Consider the following 10173-nt stretch of genomic DNA (forward strand, 5'->3'; position numbering starts at 1 on the left):
CCGTTTTCCACATTTGTTTCATACCCTACCTACCACACAGACAATGTCCTCCTTTGATACAGCAGTCATGCTGCCAACAGAGAGTAGTTTGAGGAGGAAGGCATGCCGTCCTCTTTAGGATAAACTATGTCGAATGAAACGACCAGCTGCTTGCCTCTGGCTGGGTTGAAGAGAGGCGAATTTTAAATTGTAGTTATTTTTCTAGCTTCATCTATCTCTCACCTCTTCTTTTTGTTCTTTATTTTTACCTTTTCCCTCTTCCAAATGGGCATAAAAACTGGAAAGGCTTGAAATTAGCTGGAAAATCAAAAGTCTTGAAAAGCTGAAACATCAAAAGAAAGGAGATTCTACATGTCAGTACTGCCTTTGAGGTTATTTCTAAATTATCTCTATGTCCATCTACTGCTTTTCCTTCAAATTCAATTAGTACCATCATTTCTTTCACCTACCATGTGCTAGGCCTAATGCCAGTCACTGGAGATGTTCCAAAAACTGAGACAGGACCAAGAGACGCATCATGATACAGGGACACACATGTGAGCAATCATGACATCATGGTAAATCACCGAAGACACGCAAAACTCAAAATCGGTCAAATTCCCATAGTTTTAAAAACATTATATAGTAAGAGGTAAAGTGGGCATTTCAACCCACTAGTGAGAATTAAACATCCTCAACAGTTCCAGAAGTTTTCCTGTGCATATGTATAAATAAAGCCATGTGTTCATGTGTTGGGGGTCCCCAAGATCACTGCCAAGTTCTCTGATTTGCTAGAAGGACTCAAAGACTCAGCATATAGTTTTACTCCTGGTAAGATTTATTACAGTGAAAGGATATAGAGTGAGATCAACAAAGGGAAAAAGTGCATGGGCCAAAGGCTGGGAGAAACCAGGCACAAGTTTCCAAGGGTCCTTGCCCAGTGGATTCGCATGGAACATGTTTAATTCCCCAGGCAAGGAGTTGTGACATGTGTGAAATGTCTACTAGGGAAGCTCCTTAGAAACTCAATGTTCAGCATTTTACTGGGGGCTGGTCACACAGGCCGCCTCTAACAGGTATATATCAAAATTTCAGACTGTGCCACAGGAAAGCAGATGTTCAGCACAAACCACATGGTTCCTATAAACAGTTTGGGTGCAGCGAGCCACTCTTACCAGTTGGTAATGGCAAGAACTCTCCTAACTTCCAAGTTCCCAGATGCCAGCCAAGAACCTTTCAGAGGATAGCAGTCAGGCCTCTTGTGTTAAATCTTTCTTGCACAGTTTATCTGTACATTTTATACGAAATGCCATTTTGCTCTGTCTGCGAATTTTCTTTTAAAGATGACACAGATATCTTTCCATGTTAGTTCATATAGACCTACCTAATTCTTTGTCATAGTTACATACATAATATTCCATTCATAGGCAATTTAACCATTCTTTCATAGGTAGATGTTTGGTTTGTTTCCAATTCTTAAGCTACAAATTATGATGCAATGAGCATCATTAGACATATATTCTTCATGTAGTCATGCTTATTGTTTCTGTTACATAGGCTTCTAGAAGTGATATTCCTGATGTCATTCAATTTGTAAAGGAAGGCCACCATATTGAAATTTCAGCATTGAAATTTTAGGCCAGGCACAGTGGCTCATGCCTATAATTCCAGAACTTTGGGGGGCCAAGGTGGGTGGATTACTTGAAGTCAGGAGTTTGAGACCAGCCTGGCCAACATGGTGAAACCCTGTCTTTACTAAAAATACAAAAATCAGATGGGCATGGTGGTGTGCACCTGCAGTCCCAGCTACTCGGGAGGCTGAGGCAGGAGAATCACTTGAGCTGAGGAGGTGGAGGTTGCCATGAGCCGAGATTGTGCCACTGCACTCCAGTCTGGTCGATAGAGTGAGATCCTGTCTTAAAATAAAATAAAAATAAAAAACAAAAATAGAAATTTTAGCATATGTGTTAGATGTAGAGAGAATGTCAGAAAAGAAGACAGTGAGGACGCCATTGAAATAATTCTGTGACAGTTGATCAGGGCCAACAGAAAGCTGTGGCAAGGAGCATGGTGAGGAGCAGAAACAGTGTAGACTTAGAAGGCAATATAACAGCCCCTGCTAATGGATGGGAAGAAGAGAGTGAACAAGGATGAATTAAGGGTGACTCCTAGTTATATCGTCTGGTGGACAGCAGCTAGGTGGAATGCAAGGAGAGCAATTATGAAGCAATTGTAATAATTTAGAGAAGAAATGGCAGGGGCTAAGATTAATTCCTCTTTGCTCACTCTCCTCTTCCTGTCCATCATCAGGGGCTGTTGTATTGCCTTCTAACTAAGTCTACAGCATTTCTGCTTCTCCCCATGGTCCTTGCCACAGCTTAGTTCAGGCTCTGATCAACTGTCACCCAGATTATTTCAATTGTTCATTCATTCACCCATCCATTCATAATATGGAACATCTGTTATGTGTCAGCCACTCAGTTGCTTATCATTGGTGCAATTTTTTTTCTTTTTTCTATTCTTCTTGCCAAAAACATAGAAATTGATGCAATATAGATTCCAAATAACTTCCAACTAATTTGGCCATTAATTAACTTCACTGCTATTCTGTTGTGAATGGCACAAAGTTTAACAAAAGCTGCAGTGAGTGATGGTGCATTAGGTCCCAGATGCTTGAATAATTTGCACACACTTTGGAGTAAAAATATGAGAAGGGAGAGAAAAGAAATCATGAAAGCAAATAAAATCTCTTTTGTGTCTAGGTTTGAAGACAGACTCCCTCCCACACACGCATTTCAAGCAAATGCCCTTAGCAAACGTGAGCAGGTGATCCTCCTCCTTACTTCCACCAAAGAGTCTTCTCTCCTGCACAGTTCCAAGTATCACTTGTGTGGGCCTTCAGTGTGATGTGAAAGAGAGAAGCCAGAAAGCAGTTCTCTTTATTTTTATTTTTTTTAACTGACTTGCTGTGCCCATCACATTTGCCCTCCTTCTTATCCCATGAGCCTGAACTGCAACTTCCCATCATTTGAAGCCCAGAGGCATAAAATTGCAATTTGAATGATAAGGAGAGTTTTATTTTTATAGGATTTTATGTCGTGTTTAATAGAAATTCATGTGCTTTAATGCATTTTATTTCACTGCTTGTTTGAGTTTATATTGGAATCTGCCTTCTGATAAGTTTATTTGACTAGGCAGAGAAGTCCCAATCTGCATTCATTCCTACCCAATTTATGTAAGGAATGTGATCTCACACATTCTTTACAAATCTTTTTTTCATAATTTCTGAGGCTCCAATGAAATCACTTTTTTCCCCTTCTTACAGACTTAAATTTCTTTATTCTTTTTTTAATTCATGTAAAAAGTCAAGTTACATTCTCCCAAGAAGATATATAAATGGCCAATAAGCACATAAAAAGATGTTCAACGTCACTAATCATTAGGGAAATGCAAATCAAAACTACAATGAGATACAACTTCACACCCATTAGAATGGCTATTATTTAAAAAGCAGAAAACAACACGTGTTGGTGAGAATGTGGAGAAATTGGAATCCTTGTGCATTGCTGGCGGGAATGTAAAATAGCACAGGTGCTATGGAAAGCAGTATGATAGTTCCTCAACAATTAAACCTAGAATTACCATGTGATTCAGCAATTCCACTTTCATGTAGAATTTTTCTACCCAAAAGAATTGAAATCAGAGACTTGAAAATATAATTGTACATTAATGATCATAGTGTTACCAAACAGAACCTGGATCTGCCTGCCTGGTGCAGTAGAGCCAAACATCCACATGGAGGTTTGCAGCGAGAGGAAGGAGGGCATTCATTTCCAGGGCACCATGCAGAGAGAATTGGGAATGTTTAAGACCTGACCTCCCTCATAGCTTACAAGCAAGGGTTTTTAAAGACAGGGCTACATTTCAGAAAAGCAAAAGTCACAGGCAGAATTGTAAATCAATACACGATGGTTCTGTGTTGGTTTGGCCCAGGAAAGCAGGCTATCTTGATGTGAGGGCTTACAGGTCATAGGTAGATTCAGAGATTATTTTATTTTCAATTGGTTAAGCAAATAAAGCCTTGTCTAAAACTTTGGGTCAGCAGAAAGGAATGTTGAGGTTTGGCCTGTGGACATGACTCTCCAGGCCTGTTCTCTCCAAGGAGAAATTTAGAACAAAAAAGTGAAACTCAGAGTTCAGTCCTCAGTGCCCTCTTACCTGAGGTCTATGTGACCGTGCTCAGCATTTTCCATCTGGCGGTCCGGCTTTCTGAAAAACAACTCGGGGAGACATGTCAAGATATTACAGTTGGCTGGGCACGGTGGCTCACGCCTGTAATCCCAGCACTTTGGGAGGCCAAGGCGGGCAGATCACAAGGTCAGGAGATAGAGACCATCCTGGCTAACATGGTGAAACCCCGCCTCTACTAAAAAATACAAAAAATTAGCCAGGCGTGGTGGCGGGCACCTGTAGTTCCAGCTACTCGGGAGGCTGAGGCAGGAGAATGGCGTGAACCCGGGAGGCGGAGCTTGCAGTGAGCCGAGATGGCGCCACTGTACTCCAGCCTGGTCGACAGAGTGAGACTCCGCCTCAAAAAAAAAAAAAAAAAAAAGATATTATAGTTAGTTTCTATAAGGAACCAAACAGCTTGTGGCTCTAACCTTTTTGGGTGGCTACTGTTTTATTATTAACCTTCATGCACATCAAGTTGCTCATTCCCTTCACAAGGCTAGCTAGGTCCCTGGAATTTCTCTTGAAGAAACTCAAGATTTTCCTGTATTTCCATCCTTGGGGTTGAGGAGGCGGTGGCTGGCAGGGCCCAAAGAGAGGTCCCTGCTCCGTCTCAATAGTGGCATTATTCACAATAACCCAAAAGATGGAAGCAATTCAACTGTCCATCGATGAAAGAATAGAGAGACAAAATATGGTATAAATATACAATGGAGTATTATGCAGCCTGAAAAAGGAATGAAATTCTGACACACACTACAATATGGATGAATCTGGAGGACATTATGCTAAGTGAAATAAGCCAGACGCAAAAGGACAAATATTGTATGATTCCACTAATATCATGTTCCTAGACTAATTAAATTCATAGAGACAGACAGTGGAATGGTGGTTGTCAGGGGCTAGGGGGAGGGGAAAATGAGGAGTTACTGTATAAATGATGAAGAATTTCAGTTTGGAAATACGTTAAAGTTTTGGGGATGGATGGTGGTGATGGTTGTACAATATGAATGTTCATAACGCTATTGAACTATATACTTAAAATGGTGAAAATAACAAATTCTATGTTACGTATATTTTACAAAAATTTAAAACATAAAGAAAAGTTAAATTATAGTTAGAGCTGCCTGGGCAGGCCTGCACTTTTCTCTACTGATACTTTTTCCTCAAGCTGAGGGCTTTTCTCTCTTTACTGTTTCGCATTACAGCTTCCTCCTCCTACCCTGTTGCTTTTAGCACCCTGTACCTTCTTCCCCCTCGACACAGAAAACCTTCTCTAAGGACAGACTCTGATACAATCAAATGATCACCTGTAAGTATCTGAGCAAATATGATAGCTATCCCCAGCACATTTTCATGTTAAGGCTTATCTCTAATTGAGAATGTAAGATTGTATTTTCTGGTGAAGATGACCTTCTAGAGCCCATAAAATCTCTATGCCATGGCCTCTGTGCATTGCAGAGGACTGATGTATTGGTTATAGATTCATTCAAGAAAATAAAAGTCTCTCTAGGTATTTCAAGCAAGGAGGGATTGAATATAAGGAGTGAAGCCCCCAAGTTGTTATAAGGAAAGGAGGAACACAGATGGGAGTGAGGGTAGTATTGCTGCCTGGAGATCAGGCCTGCAATTTACCTGTTTGATCCCTGTGTGAAGTCACTTGCCCCTGAGCTCATGGGACTCTGCATTCCTGCTGCCTGCTTAGCTGCTTCAGAAGCCAGCCATCATCAGCCACGGCCTGGAGAATCACGCTGCTGCCACCACCCCCTCTGCAGGAGCTGGCATTAGACTGTCGCTGCCCAGGCTGCAGCCAGAATGAGAATCCCTCTACCTGCCTCCTGTTCTCATGCCGTAGGCAGAATCTAAACTGAAACCCTCTAGCAGAGAAGTCTGAGAAATGTAGTTTGCAGGTTTCTAGCCCTTGTGACTGAGGAGAATGCAGAAAAATAGGGGTTTATACATGGCAGGTAATTTCCTGTACAAACCAGTGTTGTGTGGCAGTGGAAATGAGCACCTTCTCAGAGATAGTCTGAGCCCTGCATGATGAGTCAGCCTCAGGCTCTAGAAGGATCACAGTTCCCAAGGCAGACAGGCTTGTCTTACCGGCCCTATAATCTCGGGCAATAACAGCAGTAGCCATTTCTCAAGCCCTGCCAGGGAGCCAAGTGCTCTGTGAAGTGCTGTGAACTTTACACCAACAAGCTTGTGACATAGGTTTTACAATTTCCATTTTACAGACAAGGAAACTGGAATCAGAGAGAAGAGGTCACATAGCAACTAAGTGGTGGAACTAGGGTTTGAACCAGGGTCTCATCAACTCCTCTGCCATTTAACTCTCTGATCTTCAATTTCCAACTCACAAGGGGTGTGATGAGATCCTGGATATCCATCTACAGTTTTACGTTTCTGCTTCCTTATCCCTAGGAGTGTTGCACTTAACTCTTTCCACTGGCTTCTGATTTCAGCAAGCACCTCCATCCAGAGCATGCACTGTGTGGTCTCCTTCTCCTCTGTGACTCAGCACTGTCCTCTGCACAGATCAAGCACCAGACAATACCATCACCTTCCTGGTCTGATAAATGGACCCAGTCCTGGACTTAAGAAAAGTCGTAAGATTCAGAGTTGCTTCTGCCACTGGGCAACTTCTTCACATGACCACCTGTATTAGTTTCCAGTGGCTTCTGTAATAAATTACCATAAACTTAGTGGCTTTAAACAAAATCAGTGTGATTTTCTCCCAGTTCTGGAGGCCAGAAGTCCAGAATCCAGGTGTGAGCACGGCTACATTCCCTCCAGAGGCTCTCAGGGAGAATCCTGCCTTGTCTCTTCCAGCTTCTGGTGACTCCAGCATTCCCTGGAGGTTTTGCCTCCATCTTCACATCGCCGGCTCCTTCTTTGTGTCTGTCTAATCTCCCCCCGCCTTACTCTTCAAAGGCTACCAGTGATGGTTTTTAGACCCTTTCCCCAAATAAGATACCATTCACAGCTTTCAGGGATTAAGAGGTGGTCGTGTCTGTGTGGATCCCATTCAGCCCACGCCACCTTCTTGGGACCTGGAAGAAAAGAAAAGTTTTGTGTTTTCTCCTCCTCCAGGAGCACCTCTTTAGATCTGGGTCTTTCTCCTTCATTCTGTAACTTCTTTCCTTCAGTATCTTCTGGGCAGTGCCCCTGCAAAAATTAGAAACTGAGGCACACACTAAAAAGGTGGTTATTTACCAACGCAGGTGTGTTGTCCTCTTTAGTTGGGCGAAGTTAATGAACTCAGTACAGCATTGTTTCCAATTCAGGCCAGACAACACTTCCAGAAGCTCCCTGATCTTGTGTCAGAAATCCCTACATGGTCCTCATCTCAGAGAAACTACCCAAATTAATCTTTCTTCTTTCTGGCACTCTGCTCTGGACAAAAATATGAGAGAAGCATCTCCAACTAACTTATTTCCCTCTGGCTTCTTCATTCTAGATTCTATTTCACTAAAAAGTGTTTCAGTGTTTTCTCGTCAGTTTCTGAACTGTGTGACCGTCATCCTGCACGGACCCCCATATTCCAACTTCCTGTTTCCTCCCTCCTGCATCTCCATCCCCAGCTCCCAGTAGCAGGAAGCATTCACCACATTTTCACTTCTTGTTCTTTTCCTAGGCTGTCATTAATAAAAGCGTGAAACACAAGCTTTGGGCTACTCAGTGATATTTTCTTGGCCCAGGAAGAACAGGGTGATTACTTTGGTTTCTCATGCAGGATTTGAGAGAAGGGGTTTCCACTCTGAAACCTCAGTGGCAAAATGACCGGCAGGCTCATCTCTCTGCTGTCTCTGCCCAGAAAAAGTAGCCAGAACCACGAGGGTCACCTCTCCCTATATGGGGTCAATTCTATAAGAAATGAGATTTGCAGGCCCTCACACAATGTGGCTCCTAATCTGAGGCAGGGTTCCTCTGGGCTCCCTTTACCACTTGGTAGATGTTCCCATTGGCTGTGACCTGGAGGCCAGGCCTTTTGATTCTCAGTCTATCCACATGACTTATATAGACACAGCTCCTGTAAACACCACTGAAGGCTGAGTGTGGTGGCTCACACCTGTAATCCCAGCACTCTGGGAGGCTGAGGCAGGCAGATCATTTGAGCTCAGGAGTTCAAGACCAGCCTGGGCAACATGGTGAAACCTCATCCCTACTGAAAATACAAAAATTAGCCAGGCGTGCTGGTGCACACCTGTAGTCCCAGCTACTTGGGAAGCTGAGGTGAGAGACTCACTTGAGCCCAGAGAGGTTGAGGCCCAAAGAGCTGTAATCATGCCACTGCACGTCAGCCTAAGTAACAGAGCAAGAGCCTGTCTCAAAAAAAAAAAAAAAAAAAAAATTAAATTAAATTATTTTTTAAAACACCGTTGAATAATAGCTTCCATTTGCAGGCATTTTCACATATATTTTTATTTGATCCTGGAAACAAACCAGCGAAGCAGTTGGCTGGATCTCACTGATACAAGAGCGGGGCGGTCAGGGAAGAGAAAGCCGGGTCCCTGGCTAGGGCTCCACCCTTGGGCCTGTGCCCGTGGACCTAGGTGAAGACAGGCACTCCTGCTTTCGTGCCCAAATGTTGCATTTTCCAAGACCACCCTGGCCCGCTACACCCCCATCATGTGCCTATAAAAACCCTGAGACCCCAGCGGGCAGACACACAAACAGCTGGATGTGGAGAGAAACAAATGCAGCGGCGGAAGAAGGCACAAGTGGCTGGACGTCAAGAGGGGCGCGGCTGCGTAAGAGCACACAGACAGACACACACAGATGCAGGCCGGCCGGCAGGCCATCCACCGGCAGAATGAGCCAGAATTTGGACGGTGCGGTCAGAGAAGACCCCAGGCCGCTGAGCAGCGTGACTCCAGGGGAAAACCACCTTTCTACTCCATCTCCTTTCTGACTCCCGCATCTGCTGAGAGCTACTTCCACTCAGTAAAACCTTGCACTCATTCTCTAAGCCCACGTGTGAGCCGATTCTTCCCATACACCAGGGCAAAAAAGCCTAGGATACAGAGAGCCTTCTGTCCTTGTGATAAGGCAGGGGGTCTAATTGAGTTGATAAACATAAGCGGCCTACGGACGGCTAAGCTAAAAGAGCACCCTGTAACACATGCCCACTGGGGCCTCAGGAGCTGTGAGCATTCAGCCCCAGACCCTGCCGTGGGATCGGAGCCCCACAACTTGCCCGACTGTCTGCTTCCCCTAGGGGTTTTGAGCAGCGGGGCACCAAAGAAGCAACCACACCCCCATCACATGCCCTGCGAGGGGGATAAGGGAACTCTTCCCATTTCATTACTAACCTCATTTTACAGATTAAGAAACTGTGGTTATATGATTTGTACCACAAATCACAAGTCACCAGCCTGTGTGTGGCAGAGCTGAGGCCCCAGTGCAGGAATTCCGGTTACACAGGCAGCTTGCTTTCTGCTCCTGGACTTGTCTTCTTGTTCCCTTTTTTTCTTTCTCTTTTCATTTTCTCTTTGCCCCCCAGACTCAGTTTCGTACCATGCAATCTTCCTCTCTATTCTAATTCTTTCTGCTATCATCCTATACTGGCTTCATTACTTACTAACTGTGTGATCTTGGGCACATTTCTCTTTCTTTCTTTCTTTCTTTCTTTCTTTCTTTCTTTCTTTCTTTCTTTCTTTCTTTCTTTCTTTCTTTCTTTCTTTCTTTCTTTCTTTCTTTCTTTCTTTCTTTCTTTCTTTCTTTCTTTCTTTCTTTCTTTCTTTCTTTCTTTCTTTCTTTCTTTCTTTCTTTCTTTCTTTCTTTCTTTCTTTCTTTCTTTCTTTTGTAACGAAGTCTCGCTCTGTTGCCCAGGCTGGAGTGCAGCGGCGCGATCTCGGCTCACTGCAAGCTCTGCCTCCCGGGTTCACGCCATTCTCCTGCCTCAGCCTCCCGAGTAGCTGGGACTGCAGGCGCCCACTACCACGCCAGGCTAATTTTTTG

General features: G+C 43.8%; 1 long non-coding RNA gene across 1 annotated transcript; it reads right to left on the reverse strand.

Moving 5' to 3' along the window:
* Window positions 1-808: 808 nt before the first annotated feature.
* On the reverse strand, window positions 809-6001 carry LOC129532719 (uncharacterized). Its single transcript, XR_008678583.2, has 3 exons — window positions 5845-6001; window positions 4198-4259; window positions 809-1895 (listed from the first exon to the last, which is right to left on the reverse strand). It is a non-coding gene; the product is annotated as an uncharacterized lncRNA (long non-coding RNA).
* Between the last annotated feature and the right edge of the window lie 4172 nt (window positions 6002-10173).

This window comes from Gorilla gorilla, chromosome 2 (genome assembly GCF_029281585.2).
Source record: "Gorilla gorilla gorilla isolate KB3781 chromosome 2, NHGRI_mGorGor1-v2.1_pri, whole genome shotgun sequence".
NCBI lineage: Eukaryota > Metazoa > Chordata > Mammalia > Primates > Hominidae > Gorilla > Gorilla gorilla.